Source organism: Rattus norvegicus, chromosome 9 (assembly GCF_036323735.1).
Source record: "Rattus norvegicus strain BN/NHsdMcwi chromosome 9, GRCr8, whole genome shotgun sequence".
Lineage (NCBI taxonomy): Eukaryota > Metazoa > Chordata > Mammalia > Rodentia > Muridae > Rattus > Rattus norvegicus.
In genome coordinates, this window is record NC_086027.1 from 96,542,796 (window position 1) to 96,566,628 (window position 23,833).

Genomic DNA, 23,833 nt, shown 5'->3' on the forward strand with positions numbered 1-23,833 from the left:
TATAAGAGGGAAAATGGGCTTAAATGTCATTATGCACAATTTGAATGTACCATGTGATCATAACAACTTCAAGACTTAAAAAAATAAAAAAGAAACATGAATAGAGCGAGGATTGGAAGCCGATTCATCCGGTTGGTAGCTTGGGCAATACTCACCCTGGATGATCCAAATATTGGAATGTTTTCTAAATTTTTCCCAGATTTTCTGGGGGAAGGAAATATATAAATGTAGAAGATTAAAATAAAGCCCTGAGCATTACTTTGGTAGAAGATGCCAGTGTGGTTGGGCTGGTAAAGGTGAAAAGCAAGCAAAGAAATAATTCATCTGGAAAAGGTCTGAGCGAGGCCCGTTGCTGCCTTGAATTTGTGTCTGGAACGTGGCTAGACCCCTGAGACTCAGGGACAGCTCTGAAAACCCTGAACATGTCCTCTGCACCGCTGCAACCTGCCACTGCACTGCAGAAACTGAAACTGGCTTCCTGGACCACTGGTTCTAGCGATAGCCAGGGGAGGGATGTGGGGTCTAATTTGGGAAATTGGATCCAGCTGTGTGTGACGGCAGCACATGAATGTGTGCTAACGATGATGCTGGGAAAATACCGTGAGCAGGAAACTAAAGCAAAAAGGCACGAGTTTCAATAGCCACCTGGTGGGACGCTGGGAGATGAGCCGAAGGGAGAAGGGATCGGAGAAAGTCAGAGTAGACAGGCGAGTGTGTTGATAAGTCTCAGGTAACTGGGCTTAAAGGTGAAGAGAAGAATCTAGGAGACTCGGGACTTAGGACTGATGGGGTGCAGGGGGTCAGGGTGAGAAAGAAGAACCAGGTAGGGCTCCTGGTTTCTGGTGAACACTGGCTGGGTGGGTTCCCTTGATTGAGAGGAGGATGGAGGGGGAAAAGGCGTCACTGATAGGGACTTCCCACTTAGAGCAAGATGGATCCTTCCTCCGTGTGAGGGGGCAACAGATGCATGGGTGATGGTGGGTTAGGAGAACTGGAAGATAGAAAGCACACAGAAGCTGAAAGCAGAGATGTGTGCATAATCACAGAGTGTCTAGAAGGTCATAGAAGCTTGGAGAGCTGGCTGCTGGAGAAGGGGCTGGTGACGTGTATATGGAGAGGGTGACAGGATGCAGGGGCATAGTAGAGGGTCTGAAGCTCGTGCTCAAACCTAGAGCATGAGAGGGGAAGGAACCAGACTATCAGGGGCTCTGAAACACCATACATACACATGCACATACATGCACACACAAGCGGGCACACACACATGCATACACATGCATGCACACATGTACACACACCTAAAATGTTGCCTTCACACAAGAGAAATCAGCTTTCCAAGTTCTGAAGTTACTATTTTACTGACGGCTGTAAGGCTGCATCCAATCACATGCCAAGAGCAGTTACTAGCACATCCAAAGTACCTTGAAAAAATATTTTTGCTGAAGAAAACAAACTACGTACATGCATTCACAGAAAAGATGGTAGGGTGTTGGAGCTCTGACATACTTAACCCGCTCTGCCAGAAGGTATCTTCCAGGGTAAGTATGATCAATGGGTAGGACAGGGCCCCAGAGACACCAGGCTGACACTTACAGAGACAGGATACAATTATAGATGCACATATACATGGCTTTTGAGAGTTAAACAGCAGACCTGACTACTACTCTCTCTTCACCACCACCACCCCTTTGTATTTCTGTTTTGTTGCATTGTGACCAGGTCCCTCCCTTGTTTGCCAGGTCGTGAACTCTGGACACAGTCTTTCCACCTCCAGGCTGGGACTAGCAGTTAGAGGCAAGACAAATTCAGCCAGTGCCTGAAGATTGTTTCCTAGAATTGCACATTGGGGATACTGGGGTTCAGTGTGGGAGGAAGTAAGGAACACCCATCCCAGCTGCCCAAAGAGAACTATGCCTAAGGAGTGCTTTGAACTCTCGATGAAAATAGGATCTTTAAGCACACCTATGCAAGTGTGTCATTTACCTAGAATGGACAGGCTGCATGTCTATGAGTGTGTGTGTGTGTGTGTGTGTGTGTGTGTGTGTGTGTGTGTGTGTGTGTGTAGGTAGGTTAGAGAACAATCATCTTTTGTTCCTCTGGTTCCATTTACCTTGTTTGCTCAAGGTGGGGTTTCTCAGTAGCCTGGAGCTCACTGATTGGCTAGATTGGCTGGCCAATGAACGCCATGGATCTTTCTGGTTTTGCCTCCTTGTTGCTGGGATTTCAAATATGCACCATCATGCCTGGGTTTCTGTCCATTTGATTTTGTTGCTTCTGTTTAATACAGTCTCTGGGTCTTAGTCTCAGGTCCCCATGTTTGCAGAAACACTTTACAAAATGAGTGAGTTCTCCATCTGCCTTTTGATCAGATGTCTAATACCTCTCCGCTAAGCCTCGGCTTCTTACACACTTGTTGAAAGAGCAAGCTTTGAGGTCAGAACCCTTTTTCCTTCAGGCTTTATAAAGGAGTTGCATATCACCAGCTGCCCTGCCCAACTGGCCTTTACCTTACATGTCTTCCTGCCATGGCTGGTGGCCCTGTGGCTGTAGCCTCTCCCAGCGCTCACTCTCCTGTGTAACAGGGGAATCTTCTCAGAACGCTTGTATAACTCTCCTAGCAGGTGACTAATGAAAGGGACAGTGGCCTGCAGGCCTCATTCATAATGTCCATTACCTATGTGCCCAGGCATCCCTGTTCTCAGGGCTGACAGAGAATTACAGGCTGGATACAGTTACATAATGAACTTGGGTCTCTGGCTGGCATGACTTAGGGTAGGCCATGGCATCTTTCTACAGCCTGGGCACTGATGTTATTCAACAGGTGACCATGGTCAGAGTTGAGCATATTATTCTAGATGCTTTTGTTGCAATATGTCAACTGCCCATAGTTGAACCCACATTTACTACTAAAACCAAGTTCGTTTTGCTCTCTGCAAAGTACAGCAATTGTTGGATAATGAGTTTCGCAAAAGAGAAATGGGTTCTTTTCGAGGAGCTCCGCATGAGGAAGTGGGAGTTTCTTTGCGTATTGGGTTTAATGTTATTCCATGAGCCTAGAAAAACAGGGTGACCTGAGGCATGGGGAAAGGTAACTGGGGGAGAGGAACTTGAAAAGAGCAGTGAGTGGCCGAGTGTTATCATCCAGTCTCAGTGATCGTAAGATGGTAAGACGAAGAGTCAGAAACAGCACCATCTGTGTGCCCAGAGGTCGGCTTTTCAGCCCTTTCATGTCTAAATGTCACACTCATCAGAGACCTGCCCAGGCCCAAGGGAAGAGTTGCAGGTTTCAGTCCTTTTGAGCTAGAACAAAGCTTGCCTCTGCACTCTTGAAAAAAAAAAAAGACTTAAACAATCGTTTCCATAGTGACTACACATCAGAGAGGAATTCTCAAGCAAAGCTAAGGACAGTACAAGGCTCAGCTATGTGACCCCGAAAATTAGGGGTAAAAGCAAGGAACTCAGAGCAAACGGAGCTGGGGCTTATGCAGATCCCCCTCTGTTTTTGTGTCACCTCCAAAGGGCTTCTCCTTCCTGAAGCAGATCTCCCGGAATGGTATGAGCTAAGCTCTCAGTGGACCAGATAAGCCGGAGTTCCTTAGCAACAATGGATTGTTTGCTCTGTCTTGTCAATTGACGTCTGTGTGCTGCTGTGGGGGTGGGGGGCACTGTTTTCAAACCGACATGCATCTCTCCCCAAAGAAAACTCACCAAAGAAAAGCTTCGGTCTAGTCTAGCTGCACCAAACCGATTCCAAGTCCTAGTCAGTATTAATTAATGTTCTATACAAAGCTCCAGAATATGCATGATGTTTAAGGTCTGGAACAATTACAGGCAATAAAATGAAGCAGGCCTGCATGCACATGCACATGCACGCACATGTGCACGCATACACACCATACACACATACACACATGTACACACACGTGTGCACACTCACAGGCACACAAACCACACACACCACACACAAACAGATACACATACATACATACACACAACACACACACATACACACACATTCACACACATACACACATACACACACACGCGCATGCATGCACGCACCCTACACACATACACACACAGACGTACACACAGGCACACACACAGGCACACGCACACATGCACCCCCCCCCCACACACACCTGTAAATGTGTGCCACTTCCTTTCTTTGATTTCTCATACAAGAGTAGAGGGAATATTGCTTTGTTCCTATGCTCTGGACACCTCCAACCCATTTTGCTTAGAGGTGGCCTTTGTCCCTATTGTCCCTAGAGTTGACTCTTCTCCCTGAGCACTGCTACGCAGCCAGGTTAGTGTGAATTCTGCCAGGGCCTCAGCTTCTGTATCAGGAAAGCAAGACACTTGAGTCACAGACTGTTCATGCCCTGAAGACTCGCATTGTTTGTGACATGAAGATTTACTTTCTTTGGCGCTAGAAATAAGCATTGGCCAGGAGAAGCATTATGGAAGAGAGGTGTGGGGGAGCCCTCTATTTGGGAGCAGGAGCCACAGAGGTCTCTTCTGAGAGGGGAGATGAGATCGTAAGTAGAAATGGCCGCCAGTGTAGAGCGATGAGGAGCCCCCAGGAATATCTGAACGAGTTCTGTGAACGATAAGGTTAAGTCTATTCCCAGTGTCAGTATGCTGGCCTTGCAGCTCCTCAGAGCCCACCCACGACTGTGGGCAGGACAACTCCCCACACCTCTAGGAGCAGATTGGACCCCTCTGGCTCGCCTTGGCTCCTGGAGGTAAGCAGACTTGAACAGCAAGCACATACATGCCTGTGCATTTCTGTTGTCGCCTCCACGTGTGTCTGCCATTGCCCAGGGCAAGACATGACCAAGCTGGCCTGCTGGGCCTGGGAGAAGGAGAACCATGAGGAGCAGAGCCATCCTGTCAAGCCAGCCCCACCCTAGCCAGGCTCATACCTACGTTTAAGAACCTGTCGCTGCATGCTGTGGTGGGCGAATTTCAGAATTAAGGCCATGAGTTTCTGAAACACAGCAAACCGTGTTTGAGCGGGGCTAATATCTGCCTCAAGGGCACCAAAGCCCTGTTACAGAAATAGGTTTCTGGAAAGTTCCAGCATTGGCAGATCCAGACACTGCCTTGAGAGTAGAGGAAGAGAATCTTGTAGGAGCCAGAGGAGTAGAAAGCTCCCGGTGGGACTTTAGATTCCAACATGGGGACAGAACGGAAGGAGAATGTCGGCGCAGAAGCAGAGCATCAAATATGAGCCCCACTGGAGGCCAGTTACAGCTCCCGGGATGGTGAAGGAGTCAGGGGAGGAATGCCATCACTCCAGACATTGTGTGTACCCAACGAGGGAATCCTGTCAACAGGGAGGAAATGGATCCAGATCTGGTTACCATGTGGAATGAGTTACACCTGCCTCTCGTTGCTAAGCATGAGCCTTTGTTGGGCTCAGCCTCTAGGTGGGGAAGCGCAAGGCTGAGAAGCTGCAAACTTGACAGAGAGTAGCCATTACTTATACACGAACAGCATCCCACAGCTCACCCACATCCTCTCAGTCGTCCCCAGAGCAGGTGTTCACCCCTACAGTTGTAGAGCAACCTGAGGTTATTGAACAAACCCTCAAGAAAGCTCTAGGAACAAGGCCTGAACCTCTGACTTCTGAATGCTGCCTCCTTTGAGGATGGGCAGGATCTGTGCCATGCAGGTTGACCTCTGTGCGGCTAAGCTGGCTCTGATTGCTTTTAACATTGACCGCTAAGGACAGCATGGTCAGGCTGGAGACATGGCTCAGCGGTTAAGAGCACTGACTGTTCTTCCAGAGGTCCTAAGTTCAAATCCCAGCAACCACATGGTGGCTCACAGCCATCTGTAATGGGATCTGATGCCCCTCTCAGGTGTGTCTGAAGACAGCTACAGATTATATATATAATATATACTTTATTATATATATGATATAATATATTATATGTTAATATATAATATTAACATATAATATAAATATACAATATATTAAAGAATATATAATATATATTCTTTAAAAAATTATAAAGAATATTGTCCAATTTGTTTTCTGTTGCTGTCACAGAATGTCACAAACTGGGTGAATTTTATGCAATATAAGTTTATCTCATGGTCCTAGACTCTGAGAAGGCCAAGATCAAGAGATGGTATTTTTTAGTGAGAGTATTTATTTATTTATTTATTTATTTATTATATTTTAGTGAGGGTCTTCTTTAGGCTGCATCAGAACATGCAGAGGGTATCACATGAAACGGGATGTCAAAATGTGCTGGTCCAGAGCTCACCCTCTTTAGAAAAGCAATTGGTGTCACTATGGGAACTCCATTCTTAGGATTATTTCCCAAAGGCCCCACCCTCAACCTGTGACATTGAGGGAAGGCTGAGTTTCCAATGCTTGACCTTTTGAGGGGACCAGTTCAAACCAGAGCGAACATTCAGTGGATTGATTTTACTTTTGTTCAGTGTACACCGAGAACTCTGATTGTATTTGCTTCCTCAGGCAGACCTAATGGGGAGGTGATTTTAAATTCCACCTTTAAGGATTTCATTCTGCGGTCTCTGAACATCAGCAGGTTGTGACCTTAGCTATTCCATGTACTGTTAAATCTAGTCAGGAGGAGGCAGGGTGGCGCTGTGTGCACTGGCCTGTCAAGATTCCAGAACAGCGCATGCCCACCCACACAACGTGCTTCAGCCAGCCCTGCAGTGCCCTTCCTGGACAGGATTTCTTCTTCTTTGAAAGAAAAACAACAACAAAGCTTTTATTATACTTATTTAATTTGTGTGTGTGTGTGTATGTGTGTGTGTGTGTGTGTGTGTGTGTGTGTGTGTGTGTGTGTGTGTGTGTTTGTATTTGGACATAAAGATGAGACTGGTAGGAAGCTTTGTGTTGGAGACTGTCCTTAAATTCCCTCCATCTTTCCTTCAGGGGAATAGCCCATGCCTGTGGAACCCATCGCTCCTCACTTGGTAGCTGTCAGAAGTGTGAGGATGCTAACAGTCTGTAAACGGTGCTGTCCCTGCAGCGATCCCCAGCAGAGTCTGAGAAACTCCCAATCCACCAGCAAGATGACACAATTGTTTTGCCTGAGATGCACATTTAAAGTGCATGTTCGCTGTTCCAAAGCATGCTTTAATAGGGTTTGTTTAATTTTACTGGCTCCTAATTCAAACACTCGACTGCTTTAGTTGTCGGTGACTAATTGCAGGTTTGTATTTGTGCGGGAATTACTCAAAGCTACTCTGAAAACCTCTCTGCAAGTCTCGGGGTGACTCACCTCTTCCAGGCCCATAGCTAACAGCGGGATTATCTTGAAGGTGGATTCAGGTGACAGGCTGCTCCTGCATGCAAACTTTTTCTTTATCAACTACTTATTGCATTTATTTAGTGTGTACATGCATCCCCACAAGCTCAGGCCCTACAGTGCATCCCATGAAACAGGTATGGAGGCCAGAGGACAGTTGGTTGGAATCAGTTCTGTTCTCCCACCATGGGAGCTCCCAGGATAGAATTCGGGACTCCAGGTTTGGCAGCAAACATCGTTTTGTCTACTGAGTCATCTTGCTGTCCTCATCCTGTTTTTCTACTCTTGTTTATAGTGTGTGTATGTTTGTGTATGTGTATATACACGCATTTGTGTGTATGTACATGCATGCATGTATGTATGCAGCTGTTGTATGTATGTGTGTGTATACATGCATACATTCGCATGTGAGCACACAGGTCAACCTTAGGTATCATTCCTCATGATTTGTGCATCTTGGTTTTTGAGACAGTCTCTGCTCTTCAGGGAGTTCACTGGCCAGTGATTCCCAGGGACCCACTCATCGCCACCTCTCCAGTGCCAGGATTAGCAAGCACCATGAACTGAACGGCAGGCGCTCTACTGACTAAGCCATCTTCCCAGCCTCCTAGTCGTGTTTACTTATTATTTTTACTGACGTGCAACAGGTAAACAGAAACATAGGTAATGAGGATCCACAAAGAAGAGTTTTCCCAGTGTGGGCAGACCCAGGACCAGAGCAAGATGTCAGCTCATAGACGCCCAGTCTCTGGCCCTGGCTTCTGCTGAGTTCAGGCACCTCTGTGGCTTTGTATAAATGGAGTCAGAGCCTAAACTCTTTTGTCTGATGTTTTCTTTTGCTCCCTCACTGTATCCACTGGGCTTTTGATTTTGTTTCTTTTGTTTTTAAGCTGGAGTTGCTACTTCGAGCTTCCATTCTGAAACCACCCCCCACCTCATGCTCCTGAGGAGGTCACGTGACCACACTCAGCTTTAGCTATTGCTCCTTTTTCTTGCTGTGTAGCCTTTTATAACAAGCCACTAATTTGTTTTTATGTTCTTAGTTCTGACCCTAGTAACTAAAAGCTGGGATTCCCATTTTCAAATATTTGTCAGTCGTTTTATTTAACAACGTTGATCCATTTATCTGTCTTTCTTTGGGCCTCTATTTTAAAGTAGTAATTTTTAAACCTTCCATTTTAAAAATATTTTCATCTATAGAAAAGTTGCAAGAGTTATCATCTGAGGAACACACGCTTCTTTCTCCACCTAAAATTCATCCGTTGGTACTCTTCCCATCACTATCCTCCCCTCCCTCCCCACCCCTTTTACTGGCCAATCATTTTTGAGCTTAAATTGTAGACGCCAAAATATTTCATCTCCAAATATTTAAGCAAGACACCTATAATACAAGCTTTTTTTAAAAGCCCAAAATTGCAACAAAACTCAGGCAATTTAACTTCTTCAGGCTAATATTGCATTCCGTGCGAGCACACGAAATCTATTGATCATCTACACAACAGCTACAGTGGTGTTCAGCCCTCACCAGATCTAGGAGCGATGCACACTTAGTTGTCACACCTCCTTGGCCCCATTCAGCCTGGAGTAGGTCCTTCTCTTTCTCCTTTCTCCATTTTTGATGACAGCAACATCTCTGGAAAGCATATACTGTTCATGTTTCCTCCAGTTTGAAGACACGGTCGTTTGTTGAAACTCTGTTTCCAGTTTGAAGATAAGGTCGTTAGTTGAAACTCTGTTTCGGTTGGTCTCTGTTGCTATAACAGAAGAGGACAGGTGCTAAAAATAGAAACTCATTTCCCACAGTTCTCCGGACCAGAAGTCCACCGCCACAGTACTGGGGCCTGATGACATCCTTCTTAGAAGTTCCAGGCGGTGGTGCATGGGGTGGTGAGGGTTGTTTGCATTGCAAAGGTGAGTCAGCAGGCTAGTAAAAGCTGTGCGGCACCTCTTCTACAGGAGACAGGAGTCCTCCCACTTTATCCCCACTTGCAGCCCCTCCCTGACTCCCGAGACTCCTGAGAAGTTTGTGTCAGTAACATTTGAGTTTGAGGAAGGACACAGTTGATTATTGTGTTTAGACCAAAGTAACAAAATGTGTTGCCCTCCCCGTGAAAACTGCAGAATGTATTCACTCCGCTCTCAGTGGGGCGACAACTCTCAGTGCAGAGTTTAAATGCTCTGCTCTTTATACCCATTGAACTCTGCACACAGATGAGGGCCACACATTTACACACTAAGCTTGATGTCTATTTATTTGTTTTTATTAAATGGCTTCTTTATTTATTTTTTTTGTTTATAATAGTTTCCTCCTTTTTGTTGTTTGGTGGCAGGTTTGTTTGTTTATTTATTCTTGTCGTTGCTGTTACTGTATATTTTGAGACAAGATCTCTTGTATCCCTAGTTGGTCTTGAACTCCCTCTGTGGCCATGGTAACCTTGAACTTCTGATCCTTCGTCCTCTCTACCTTTCTGGTGTTGGCAGGTCTAGTCTATGTGGTGCTAAAGATTGAACTCTGTGCACTGAATCATATTCCCAGCCTTTCCCTTAGTTTTTAAACAGCTCCCTATGTCGACAGTAAAGCTGACATAACCTGGCAGTGCTTCTCCACAATTGCCACTTGTTCATGGTGACGGTTTCTGTTTCCACTGACACCGTCTCGTAGCTGCACTCAGCATGACCTTTCTTTCTGCCTTAGTCATCTTGCCATTTTCCTGGAGTAGTAAATGTAGGTCACCTAAACATCTTATGTTTTGTTATTCTTACATACTTTTTATTTTTATCTCTCCTAAAGATGTATTTATTTTATATGTATGAGTGGTTTTGCTTGGATGGATGTCTGTGAGCCACGTGCCTACCTGGTGACCTCGGAGGTCAGAAGAGGGAGTTGGGTTTCCTGCAACCGGAGTTATATGGATGGATGTGGCTCCCAACAGAGCCTGACGATGCTAACACTCAGACTATGGACTCCCATGCTTTAGAATGACCAGAAACACACCCACCACGTAGGTGCTGGGAGCCAAACCCACATGATCTGCAAGAACAAACGCTCTAAGCCATCTCCCTTGCCCCTCCCTTTTACGTTTGAGCATATCACTTCTTACTTTTTCTTAGAGTAAGAAGGAATAAATGTGGCTTTTGTCTGTGCTTGTCAACTTAGTAGTGTTTGCATGTGGGTCAAGAGCATACACATCAGTATCTTGCTGGGGAAATGGAACGGGACTTCCATGCTTATTAAAGAACGATTCTCAAGGTTTGTAAGTCTAAGGAGGTCCGTGCTGCTGTTAATTAGATATTGAATCTTGAGGATAGACTTGCCTTCTGCTAACGAAGTTTGCAGGACAAAAAATGGGTGATCGGATCCTCTGAGCCAGTGCTGGCTGACGGGAGCTAAGACTTACAGGAGGAACAACTGTTGGCACTGAAGCTCACAAAAGCTTCCATCAAGGGCAGCGGAGAGAGGAGCAGTTGGTGAGCACCCAGCAGAAAATGAAGGAAAAAACTACCTGGGCAACAAGATGAGGTGTCCTCAAGGCTCCCCCAAACCCTGGGGATGAGAATACACTGGCCTCTGGAGAGGTAAGGTGCGAGGAAACCATGACATCACTAGCAATGTGGAAAACCAAATAGGAGGCTTTGAGAGACAGAGTGGGTATACTGAGAAGGGTGGTGTTGAGAGTCCCGGCCCAGCAGGAGATGACCACAGGTATCAGGAGGCTATAAAAGTGCAAAGGGCCTGGTGGCTTCTAAGTGACAAAGCTGTGATTCTGGTCATTCCAAAGCCTGTAGTCCACAGTCAGCCTTGTGAGCATGGTCAGGCTCTGTGCTGCAGAACACTGATGACGGCTGATGTGGTGGAAAGGGTTTTAGCTCCCCCAGACCTCTTAGATAGGACCCTGTAAGAGCTCCAGGGTCAGACCCAAGCTTTCCCACTTGGTGGGGACAATGTTTTAGTAACCCTTCCCTTTTGGCAAGGGGCACAAATCTCCAGCTCATTGCCTGCCACAAATGTATAGCATTTCCCTGTGTCATGGATAGCCACCTGTACTGTGGATTGGGTTTTATGAACCACCTCCCATGAATGAGCAAAAGTGTTATGGCAGCTTGGACTTGGCTTTTGTCCCTTGATTTATCTGAGTGCCCAGACATTGTCTGACAGAGAGGTCAGCTATGTCCTGGGTGATACCCAGGGCTTGGCTCCTATGGTCTAGCTCTTGCAATCCTGCTTCTGTCTGTCTGCCTCTGTCTCTGTCTCTCTCTGTCTCTCTGTCCTTTCCTTTCCCTCTTTTTTCCTCCCACTCTCTAGAATTCCCTGGCTATTCTGCAGGCAGAATTCAAGTTGTAAGTAATTTACCAAATGGCTCCAGTATATAATTGTCACAAGGAGAGATCAGGATTTCTAGAGGGCTCCAGGTGAGGAGAGGGAGTTGGGGGTGCAGGTCAACAAGTCTGGAGTGGACACTTATTGAAGGCTGGTCGCAGCAGGGGGCATACTTACAAATTTTTCTCTACTCTCTTGTTGTTGGATGTTTCCAGGGCAAAGGTTGAAAAAGCACTTGGTAGGCAGTTTGGAGGAGGTTATAACAGTTAGAAGGGGCAGATTGTGAATGTCAGGAGGCCCCACTTATACCGGTTTAGCTGAGGACTGGCCCTTGGAGCAGGGATCCAAATATACCTGAACCTGCCCCGATGACTACCTTGCTGAAATGGCTAAAAATGATCTCGATCTCAGAAGAGTTCTATCCCCTCTGCCTAGGACCTCACCAACACTGCCCAGTCTTTCCTCCTAGAAAATGTTCTCAATGAGCTGACAGCTGGAAAAATCTAATCCCGATCACCAAGAGTTAAACTAACAATGCTATCCGTGTGCATGGGATTTTCAGAACCTTGCTTCAAGAGGCAAAATGAGTTGTGGGCCATTAGTGGAGTAATGGTATACTCATTTGTCTAATAAAAGCTTTGAATGGCACACTCAACTTCTGTTCCATGACTGCACAGCCTTTTAAAAGGGCATTTAAATCGTATCTTGTGCAAACAATAGTCACCTTCCCAGTCTCAACCTTTAACTCTTGGTGATCGGGATTAGATTTTTCCAGCTGTCAGCTCATTGAGAACATTTTCTAGGAGGAAAGACTGGGCAGTGTTGGTGAGGTCCTAGGCAGAGGGGATAGAACTCTTCTGAGATCGAGATCATTTTTAGCCATTTCAGCAAGGTAGTCATCGGGGCAGGTTCAGGTATATTTGGATCCCTGCTCCAAGGCCTCATTTGTCATTAGAGGTCTCTGACCAGTCTTGAACATCACGGATGGGTTGTTTTATCTCTGTTTCCAAGGAGAACTCTATACATCTGCACTTGAAGCTGTCTCTTTCACTCTTTTGCATTCCGATGGCTCCTTTCCTGATGTGAGAGAATAGCAGGGTTATGGCCACCTAGGTCAGTCCCAGAAGGATTTTCCCCCAGAGAGTACCTCCCAATGTTTGTTCTGCTGTGGAAGATTAGAAGTTTAGGCCCTTGTGTAGTAGAGATGACATGCGGTAAGTGACACTGCAGAACAAAAACACAGGATGGCAAAATGGACTCCCACTAAGTCCTCTCAACCAAAACTTCTCCCCAGGGGGACAGTGTGTGTGAACTGAGGGAGGAGCCACTCTTTGTGTTCATGAGTGCATCCAATGTTTGTTTTGTTAAAAGGTATTGATAATGATAAATTGGCCTTGGGTAAAAGGTTTATGGAGAGGGGTGGTTTTATTGATTTGGGCCTGGCTGGTCTGTTGGAATTTACAACACCATTTTCAGGAAATCGATTGTGTCTGGTTTGAGAAGGCTTTACACTATGTCTGTCTTAAATTATATTTAAATAATTGATCAGGATTTGCGTTTTGTTAATAACCTTTAACTGAACTGTCACTGGCCTGTGTTGGTCCCCACAGGTCAATTTTGTGTGGCTCATTTGTCTTTGCAATGTTCCTAAAATGTCTGTTTTTTTTTTTCCTAAGTTTAAACTCTCTTCAGTGTTTAGTTCAGAAATCAAGGGTTCTGGTTTATTATTTTGCACCACCACCCCCAATTTGTGTGTGTGTGTGAAAAGAGATGCGTTTTTACCTTCTTTGTCGTTTACAGAAGGGCCAGGAATATATCCTCCCGGTGTGCTTGTTTATACTCAGGGTCACCTCACTGGGGAGGTCACAGTCACATTGGATTAGAGTCTATACCAATAGCACCATGGGGGTCCCCAATTCAACCCACAACAGGGGGTGATGGGGAAAAACCACTCAGAGAATGGAAGCAGAGCCTGAGGTCTCTGAATCACAGGACTTTGTGAAGAATGCCAAGGGATATGAGGGCCTCCTGCCATGGAGGGATTCCTAATTCTGCCCTGCGCTCACCATATCTCAGCTTCTATCCAAGGCCTTGCACACAGCAGTCATATGCAGGTGGAGTCTGGAGATGTGGGCAGCCATCCTTCGAGGACAGGATTTCTCTAGCTTGGTGGCTGTGTGTCTGGGTTACCACACCAGACGGAAAAGGGAACTGTCATAGTACTGGGGCTCTGTCCTGGTCACCTTGTAAAACGGGGCCCAGGAGCCAAAAATAGGCCAGAAAGAACTGTGAGCTAAACACATGAATGGACAACACGCGCTAGGATTGGGAGAGAAGAAGATGGTTTGGGTAGAATAAGGAGAAAAGATGTTTTGGCTCTGAGAGAGGAGCGAATGCTGGGCATTTCCAGGGAGTGGTAGCAGGGTTCCTCCAGATGCTGATCGCTCTCTCCTTGCACCCCAGACAGATCCCTGACTTGACAGGTAGATCAGGTAAGTTCATAGGACCTCAATCGGAAAGGTTTCCGAAAGATGGTAGAACTCAGGAGTAACCAATGTCGTTCCCATTCTCCGCAAATTAAGTTTACCTGTTGGTAAACGCCATATTGGTAAAATACGCAGAACATAATTTGGTGTTTGGTTTCTTTTGTGCAAGGTTTGTGAGGCTGACTATTTGGTACTGGATAATCAATCAGTGTGTGCCTCCCTGGGGAAGAGTATTTCCCCTTCTCTCAGCACTCCTTACTTGCCCGTAGTTCTTGGTCTGGGGTATTTTGACAAGATTCTACCAACGTGTTTCAAGATGGCGGTCTTTCCTCTTCCTTTAACAGTGTAAGAATCCCAGCGGCTCTGTGCCTCTGAAACTCTGGGCTGTCTATCTTTCTAATTCCTACCATTTTTCTTAGGGATGAGGTTGTAGCCATCCGTGGCTTCAGTTTGTGGTTTCTGCTCTCTGCTCAAGCTGAACTCTGCTCATGTGCTCAGGGGATATTTCCCATGTATCCTCCTGGGGAAATATCCTGAAGCCATCTGCCCTTGTTGACTGGGCTGTCTTTTTAACAAACTTTTGCAAGTTCCGTAACAGTACATTTTGGTAGATGCGGCTCATGAATACTGTTTCTCAGTTAGCAATCTCCTTTCCTGTCCTTGGCAGTCTTCCTCGGTGTAAGTTCTCTATTTTGCCGGCGTCCTCTCTTGCCACCTTAGAGTCTCTCCTGCCCCTGCAGAGGAGGCCATTTGGAATGCATCTCACGGGACCAGGGGCACCAAATGTGCTGCCCACCCAAGAAGCTCTCCCTCCTGGCTCTTTCCCATCGCTCTGTATCAACACATGTCCTGCTGTGCGCAGAGCGCAGCTGCACGTGCTAGGGACGCTATGAAGGTCAACAAGATCTCCGCTCCCAGTTCCTCTAGTAGAGAAACACAACGAACAAAGAAGAGGACCACCATGTACTGGGTAAAGAATTCCTTTAGGGGGTCGATAGGGTGAGTAACTAAAGGGCTTGTTGGGAAGGCAATGTTTAAGCCCAGAATGCATATGAAGGTCAGCAGTGACTTAAGAGAAAGATACAGCTGGTGCAAAGGTCCTGGGGGCACCAGCCTCTCAGTAGGTAGATGATTGGCTGAAACAAGAAGGGCGCAGCTGAGGGGAGAAGAATATGGTGCCCAGGGGCTCCAACCACAAGAGCGCTCAGGCCATGGTAGGAAGAGATAGATCTAATTCCCGTGTCAGCTAGAAGCTGTTGATGAGTTTTACATCAGAGTACCCTGATCTGGTTCCGGTTTAGAAAAGACCTCGCTGACTGCTGCGTGAGAGTGGACCGAGCTGAGCGAGGGTGAGGGTCTACGAACGAAAGTCTTGCTCAAGGTGGGGAGGAGTGTTGGTGGCTTTGACCAGGATGGGCATCTCGGGGGTCTGCAGTGAAGTGCGGCATACACCCTCGCTGCCAGAGGATGTGGGATTCGTGGATGCTGGGGAGGCAGGATGGAGAATCGGATCAAGTGAATCCTAGTCAGCCTCTAGTTCAGCCTGCAGCGTTGCCGCCCCTCCCTGTAGCACCGGAAGTGGGAGGGCAGGTGGAGAGTCTGGGTCTGTTCCTGAGCAAAGTTGTAAAGGGTTGCTCTGCTCTGGGTAGTAACTGCATGGTGGCGCGCACCCTGCTATTGCTTCCTGTATGCCTTTACCCTCTCTGACATGGCTTACCCCCGAAGGTGCTAAAGAGATTATGTCAGTGGCCTTGGGCTGCCCTCTGTATCTATAGTTTTATTCACACTCAGTCTGTCTTACTCCATCTTCGGTCTTCAGGAGGCACAGAGAGAGCTGGTTTTATTTGCATTTGAGAGGATGGATTATTAGCATTTGGAATAAATTATTCCAATATTAAAGCCTCTGCACCTTCAAATTATTTGATAGCTTAGGCAGGGATTGGATCCTTCTACTTAGCCCAGAAGATTGAAATGGCATCCTCTGCATGAATTAATATTAGGACAAATGTTAAGAGGAAAGGACTCTCATACGGCTGAAAAAAAGAGCAAGCAGTGATAAGCAGAAATTACCTTTAAGCCCTTTATAATTGCCCACAGATACCTAGCTGGCTTGTCAATTATAAATAAGGTGGGTTTCAGGCAATGCTATATTAAGCAGTCTCACCACCATGGTTCACCTGTATAAAGAATTGGGGTGGTTTTGTTTTGTTTTTTGTTTTTAACAATAAAAAGAACCTTAAAGAGAGTGAGACCCTTTGTCACTATGAGCCCTGGATAATCCTCCCCCCCGCCCAAAAAAAAAACCCCACTGCTATTCTAGCAGCCTATCCACTCAGCCCCTGATGAGGTGCCAACATCCTGACTGCTTTTCAGATACAAAAGGGGCCAATAACTCTGATCATGAGAGAAGTGCCTGGCAAAACCCAGCTAAGGAACATAAGGGACAGGCCATGCCACAGTCACAGCAGCAAAGAAACTCTAAGAGCCTGTGACAGATGATTTAGGTCCAGGGAGGAATGACGACATGGCGTGACATGGTGTCCTGGATGGGGAGACACTGAAGACATTCGAATTCAGTGGCTCTCATCAATAATATTGTTCCAGTGAAGATCAATTAGCTGTAGCAAATGTGCCATACACATCTAGGATCTTAGTAGTGGGGGAAGCCAGATGTGGGCTATCTTAGTATCCCCCTTTTTTCCTGTAAGTCTGAAATTGTAAAAAATAAAATATTCTATTTGTTTTTATTTGTCTGTCATTTATATCTATATATCATTCATCCATCACACACACACACACACACACACACACACACACACACACACACACACACACACACAGTACAAAATAAGTAAATGAGATCAGGCACACAAATGTGAAGTCTCAATGACCCAGAGATCCTGGACTCCTTGCTGGGTCTTTTGTCTATTTCTTGTTAGTTCCCTATCCTTGTTACACATCCTGTAACATTTGCATTTTATGTATAAGGAGACACTTTTACAAAAGTATTATATTACCCAGGGCTTCCAAGGCTCTGTATATCTCAATTTTGTAAACAATTAAACCATCAAGTTAATTTTGATTCATCAGGATTTATATCCTAAAACCACTACACAGTTGTTAATCAATAGTGAAAATTTAAAATCCTTTCTCCTTCTCTTATCCTAATTAGCTTATGGATGCTGGCCTCCTTTTCCAGACTTCTGTACAGGATGCTCACAGGCATCTGCTGACACAGCCCCACGTTTGCGAGTTCTCCACATACTAACTCATCTCAGAGCGAGGCAGGAACAGGCAAGCTGAATTGCCCTGGTCATATCTTAAATTATTTACAGCTCCAGGTGAGAGGCAAGCACCCTCATTTTAGCCTGAAGTCCCTGGGCAGGGATGGGCTCGATCTTCCCTTTTTAGGATCATAACACATTTTTCAATCTAAAAAAATGTGTGCCTCTGAGGAGATGGTAAGATGAAGGGTGTTCAGGAGTCTTTCTCCTTAGGAAGTGTCCAGTAAATACTCCCTGGGCTGGGATACGTGATGTGCAGGGAACTGTGCAGAGGGGTGGAAAGGAAGAGATGGTCACGTCTCAAGCTCCAAACCCAGACATCTGTAGAATCTGAGGCTCAAGGATGCTCTATCTCAGACCGGTGTCCTCATGACCATCCTGCTGTTCTCAGGGCTTCTCATTTGTGTTCTAAGACTCGGATTAGCATCGGTGCACACCAGCCTTTCCCAGTGCTCAGCACGGCCACAGGGCTGACTTGGGTTTTGGAGGATATGAGAAGGATCCGATATCATCCATCCTGTTACTCTAGATCTTGAAGTGAGTGTACATCTCTGGCCAGTCTGTGAATCCACAGAGACCTTTCAGAACCACTAGGGAATAAGTAACAAAAGAATATCTTAGACTCAGACATAAACCAGAACTTAGCCCCACAAGAAAGGAAACTGAGCCAAATGTAAGAAGGTCTATGTTCTGATTTTCCCCTTTGGGGATGACTTGAGCCTGATGATCTCCCTGGTGAGCAAGCCCATGTTTAGGGTTAAGTAAGAAACACATACAAGTACCCTCTAATCTGGGACGTGGCTTGGTGAGTGCAGTGATGGCCTGCTATGCATGGAGCCCTGAGTTTCATCTCTGGGCACCACTTAAAGCAGACATGGTGACACCAGAACTGAGGAGGTAGGGGCAGGAGGACCTGAAGCTCAAGGTAATTCTTATTTGTAAAGAGAACTTGAGGACAGCCTGGAATACATGGGGACCTTGTCTCAAGAAACAAACAACAGCAGTGACAAAAAGAGGAAACAGGGACAAACAAAAATTAAACAATGGAACAAAACCAACAGCAGGTACACCTTAATTTGAAGATATGCCCGGCTTGTAAGTGAATCCTTGGGAAATGTGTCACCTGTCAAACACCACACCTTCTATTTTACAGCTGGAATCACACTGGAAATTGTGCCCAACGGTGAGGAGCCTTTCCTTGTAAATGTTAGTGGCCCGTGCAGATCGGGTTCCAGGAATGATTGTCTTCAGTGTTTCTCAGTCTCCTAGTCTGCCTCATTATTCTTTGTCTCCAAGGAGAGTCAGCTTTGGTTCTTTATTACAGGTGGTCTACAAGCAGGGATGTCTACCAAGGTCTTCTGAAAGGCCTCATCTGTTCTCTTATGGCCACTGAAAGCAAGCTTTGTGGAAAGAGCCTCTCCAATTATAGTTTGTGTGGAGGTGTGAAGGGCTGCACAGTCCCTGCAAGGGTTGATTATTCCCAGCAGGGAGGGATATGTCTCCTCTGGCTTTACAGTTTCATGCTCTGTGAGGTTGGTTTAGCTCGTTAGATGCTCTACTCTTGCTCACAGAACGACCATGAGCAGGTGTTCATTCTGAGAGGCCCTTTAGGGGTCCAAGCTGTACAAGGTTCTACTGTCTTCAACACATGGCTTCCAAGGCAACCTTGGAAGTCTTCATCATGGTCAACCAGAAAGGGAAAGGCTATGGAGAAGGGCACTGGGTGTAAAAGAAGACTATGTGGGTCCAGCTCAGGAGGAACAAGCTGGTCTTCATATTAGAAACCTGGTATGTGGCTAGCCACACCAAAGAAAAGCTTGGGGATTATACCTACTTGTCTCTAGAAGAAGGGATGGGTTGTTTGACCAACAGGTATTTGCTGAGTAACAGTTATTTGTCTACTGGTGACTTCATGCTCAACAAACGCTCAGCACCACTGAATAATTTAAGGGGTTTGGATAGGGATAATATCCCAATCCAAATGACAATGACCATGGACACGGACTTCTGAGAAAGATCTTGTGAGGGGCTGATTTTCTTCCTACAGTTTCTAAAGGTCTCACTCAGCACAGAGCTGGTTTATTTCATTTTGATTTTGCTGTTGCTGTGTGCAGGACACTAAACTCTGGGCTGCAGAAGTACCCCTTTAAATGATACCAGGCTCCTGCCTTTAAGGCACTTACAGCCCATGTTCCCCAATGCATCAGTTGCCTTTCTGTCAAACTAGATGCATTTGCATGTGTGAGTCGAGCAGTGTTATCTTCAGGCCCGAGGTTGCACCCGCCTCAGTGGATTTATCTAAAATCCTTTGACACAGAACCATATGTTGAAATCCTTGATGGAATATTAATCAAACGTTTCTATGCAGGCCCTGAAGCCCTGATTGAAAATATGCCGGTAGAAGTAGCCTTTTTAGGAAAATTACACATCTCACACTGAAGCTAGCAATCAAATCTTCCCACTGCTTCACAATGGAAACGCAGAGACGACAGCTTATCCAGATGAAAAGTAGGGCGATCTCATTCCAACCAGGATGCGCAGCCACGGCAATTAGAGGAAAAGGCGTGAAGTTTCTGAGTTCTGCTTTTTGCCTCTTTGAGAACACAATTATGAGAAAACATCCCAAGCCGCCATGTCCTGCCACGAGAGGGTCAGGGATGGCCATTGATGGACTTGACTAGAGTCCTGAGAACAGCTCACATGACAGGTTCCTGCTTAGCAAGGGACAGCTGATGTGGGGCGGAGTGAGAGCTGCACCCCAAGTGCAGGAATGCCATCAGCCTGGCATCAGAGAGCTTACTTAGAAAGAATGTGAAGCATGGCAGAAGAAAGTTCTAGAAAGTTTGTCACTAAGGGGCTGGAGAGAGGCTCAAGTACATAGTTGAGTTCAGATCCCCAGAAACTATGTAAAGAGCTGAGTATGGTATCCTGTGCCTGGAATCCCAGAGATGGCACGACAGGAGGTAGAAACTGGTAGATCCTTGAAAGATTCCAGATCAGCCAGTCTAATCCAAAGAGAGAACTGTCTTAAATAAAAAGTGGAAGGCACTGGAGACTTGGCGTTACAGACTGTCCCCTGACCTCTACACCAGTGCCATGCATACAAATGCATGCACATTTATGCAATGTGCACACACACACACACACACACACACACACAGAGTAATAAAGTTGATTCACATCTCTGCCTTGCTATGCACCCATCCTAGAGTGTACACTGCCCACCAGGTAGCCAATAACAGACACTGCTGTCTGTCTGTCTTTGTTTTATTCATGTTGCCTAGTGAGAGACAAGACAACCCTAAGAACCGTGGTCAACTTCCCATCCCTGAAGCCAACTTAAAGCAGGGAAGATTATCTAGACTTGTGGGCTCTTTTCAGCAATAGCTCGACTGGACAGTTTCTAGGCCTGTGGTGGGGCAGAGCATGGCGGCAGGCTGCTGCTCACCTTCTGGTGGCTGAGAAGCAGAATGAAGAAGAGGCTAGGATCTGATACCCAGTAACCTGCTTCCTCCATCTGACCAGCTCCTAACGCTCCTGCCTTCTTCTGTTAGTACCACCAGGTGGGAACCAAGCTCCCAGCAAATGGTCCTTTGGGGGACAGAATATTCAAACCACAAACCCAGGCATGTTCTAAAGTCCTGTTCCCCACTTTTTCTTTTGAATCTGTGGCGCCAGCTCACCCAAGAATGATAAAGGATCCTTTCCCATTTACACCATGAGGTCCCTTTCTTGCCTGGAGGCGAGGGACAGGTCTCCCTGTATGGTGAGCTGCACACTCTTCTGGTATCTGCACTATGTATGGCCAGAGTTGAGTATGACACTGCCCACAACAAACTAAGGAGACCTTAGGGAGTGTGTTGACCCAACTCAAGTGGCCAGAACCAGGTTAGTAGAAATTGGAAGCGGACCGACCGCATCTTACTTGTTGTAAACCAGAGTGGTAAGGGGGGTGGGGAGCTGCAGGGTGAGGGGGAGCTGAGACTTTGCCTGCAACAAGGGTGGTTTTCTTCCCTGGGAGCTTTGATTTGCTGAGGATTTTATGCTTGGGTAGGAAGGGCTCAATTCAAGTGTCCGGGGATGGAGAATAGAACACCCGCCCCCTCCTCTGTTCTCTTCCCCTTTCCCTCCGTGAAACAAGTAGGTGGGGTGAGGGTAACTTTCCAGTCTTCACCTTTGTAGCAGCTTTTTCCATATTGTTCTGACAATAGAACCTGGCAGAAACAGCTGAGGGGAGGAACAGGTGAGCTCAGAGGTGGGATGGGTGAACTAAGCTTGCAGTTTCCGTCCATCATGGTGGGGAAGGCGCCATGGAGTTCATGGTGGCAAGGAGGCTTCTCACTTTGTGGTGGGTCAGGGAGCAGAGGGAAGGCAGAGCCAGAGCACAAGGGAGACCCTTCAAAGGTCTGCTTCCTCCAAGTCCTCACTTCCTAAACGTTGCCCAGCCTTCAGCTAGCAAACAGGACTAGTTAGGAAGCAGACTTCCAACACAAGCCTGTGGCAGTTGAGTTAGACTGAGCCCATAACAGGACATACAAGGTTTCTCTTGTGCCATGAGAGAAACACATCATAACTAGTCAGAAACACAAAGAGGGGAGAGGAGGAGAGGGAGGGGGAGGGAGAGGGAGGGGGAGGGAGAGAGGGAGGGAGGAAGAGAGGGAGAGAGGGAGAGGAAAGGAGAGAAAGAGAAAGAGAGGTGTGCACATGCACACATCCCAAAATAAAGAGGAAAAACAATAAATTACAGTGAAGCTGACAGAGCTCATTTGTGACTTGTGGATCTCTGCTCAACGCTCATACAATAAATCGTGCATCCAAACGCATGCTAAGATGATGAGAACAATGGGAAATGGCAGGCCAGTGAAGGTGTTGAAAATTCCCTGGACAGGGTTCAGAAAAGGTTTCCAAAGAGAACTCTCATGCTGGCTCTGCACAGCATATCCCTTCTGTGACTAAGCCTGTTTGAAGAAGGCATAAACACTGACACTGATCTCAGATCTCTCGAGCTACAAAGAAGTGAACTCATTATCCAAACACTAGGTCTCATGAAAGTGATGTGGCCAGCATTCCTATATATGTGTCAAAAAGCTCAGAGAAAAGACCACCCATGATTCCTGATGACTCATAGTACAAGTCATGACTAGCAACCCCAGGGAAGCTCTTCTGGGCAGATTTACTTTGGTGATGAAGTATTTTTTTCATACAAAAATATCTAAAGAAAATTAAACATATCAGTGAGATAAATATTGCATTAAGTGTTAGGTTAGCATTTTGTCAATTTTTTAAAGATTAAGTGAGGCCGGATGAGATGGTCAGGTAAAGGCACTAGTCACCGAAGCCTGATGACCTGACTTTGATTCCCAGGACCCACACAGTTTAAGAAAAGAACTGACTCCAACAGATCACCCTCCATGTAGACACTGTAGGACATGTATGCACACACATTCTGCACACTGTAGCACATGTATGGGCACACACATCACACATATACACACACGAATTAAAAGGCAAAGTGTAAGAAGAAAACTTAAAGATTAAAAAAAGTTCCCGTGCAGCTTTTCCAGAACCTTCTAAGCCAATGAAACAGACTACTTCAAATGAGGGAGGTTATATTGCTGTACTGAGAGCAACTGTCTTAGTCATGGGTATGTTTGCATGAGGTACTGGCTACTGATGCACAGCAGGCAACACCGGAGCTGGGATACAGTGCTGGGTGTGGATGGGATGAACCTACCTTGTTCTCCTTCAAGAGAGCAACTAGTCACATCAGTAATGTGAGGGTGATTCAGAATGTAGGTTCTCATTTAGGAATAACATACTGCCACATCATTACCTGGTAGTCACTTCAGAGACTTGGTAGCCTGTGTCATTGTGTCACCTCTTACTCTTGTGCCTTTCCTTTGCCCCCCAACTATTCCTTAAATGCATATTCTCCACATCGTCATCGTTACTACTGTCAGTCAGGCCTGTATATTTTCCTACCTGGCTCCAGGTGAGAAGCTGAAGCATTAAAAACTCAGTAAAAGATTTAAGCACAGAGTTCATAAAAGAGGACAATGACCAACAAGCCCATAAAAGTATGTTCAACACTCATTAGTTTCTGAGAAAATAAAAGGTAAAACCAAAGTGAGATGCTACTTCACATCCATGGACGGATGGATGGATAGATAGATAGATAGATAGATAGATAGATAGATAGATAGATATCATCAAATGTTGTTCAGGCCATGAAGCAGGAGGAACTCTGGCATGCCACCAGTGAGATTCTCAAACAATGCAGCAACTTTGTAAAATGGGTGGGGCTTTTTAAAGTTGATCATATATTTGTCCAGCTTCCCAACAAATCTCCTGGGAGTGTGGAATCGAAATATGTTTGGAGGAAATTTTACAAATGAACTTCATAGCAATGTTATTTATTTATCATAGCTCCAAACTGGAAAAATA

At 46.0% G+C, this 23,833-nt stretch overlaps 1 long non-coding RNA gene across 1 annotated transcript in view; it reads right to left on the bottom strand.

Annotated features, from left to right (window-relative positions):
* LOC102554187 (uncharacterized) overlaps positions 1–9,209 on the bottom strand; it is a 39,566-nt gene extending 30,357 nt beyond the window's left edge. The window contains exon 1 of the long non-coding RNA XR_594483.4: positions 8,827–9,209. This is a non-coding gene — a long non-coding RNA (uncharacterized LOC102554187). The remainder of the gene's footprint in view (positions 1–8,826) is intronic.
* Between the last annotated feature and the right edge of the window lie 14,624 nt (positions 9,210–23,833).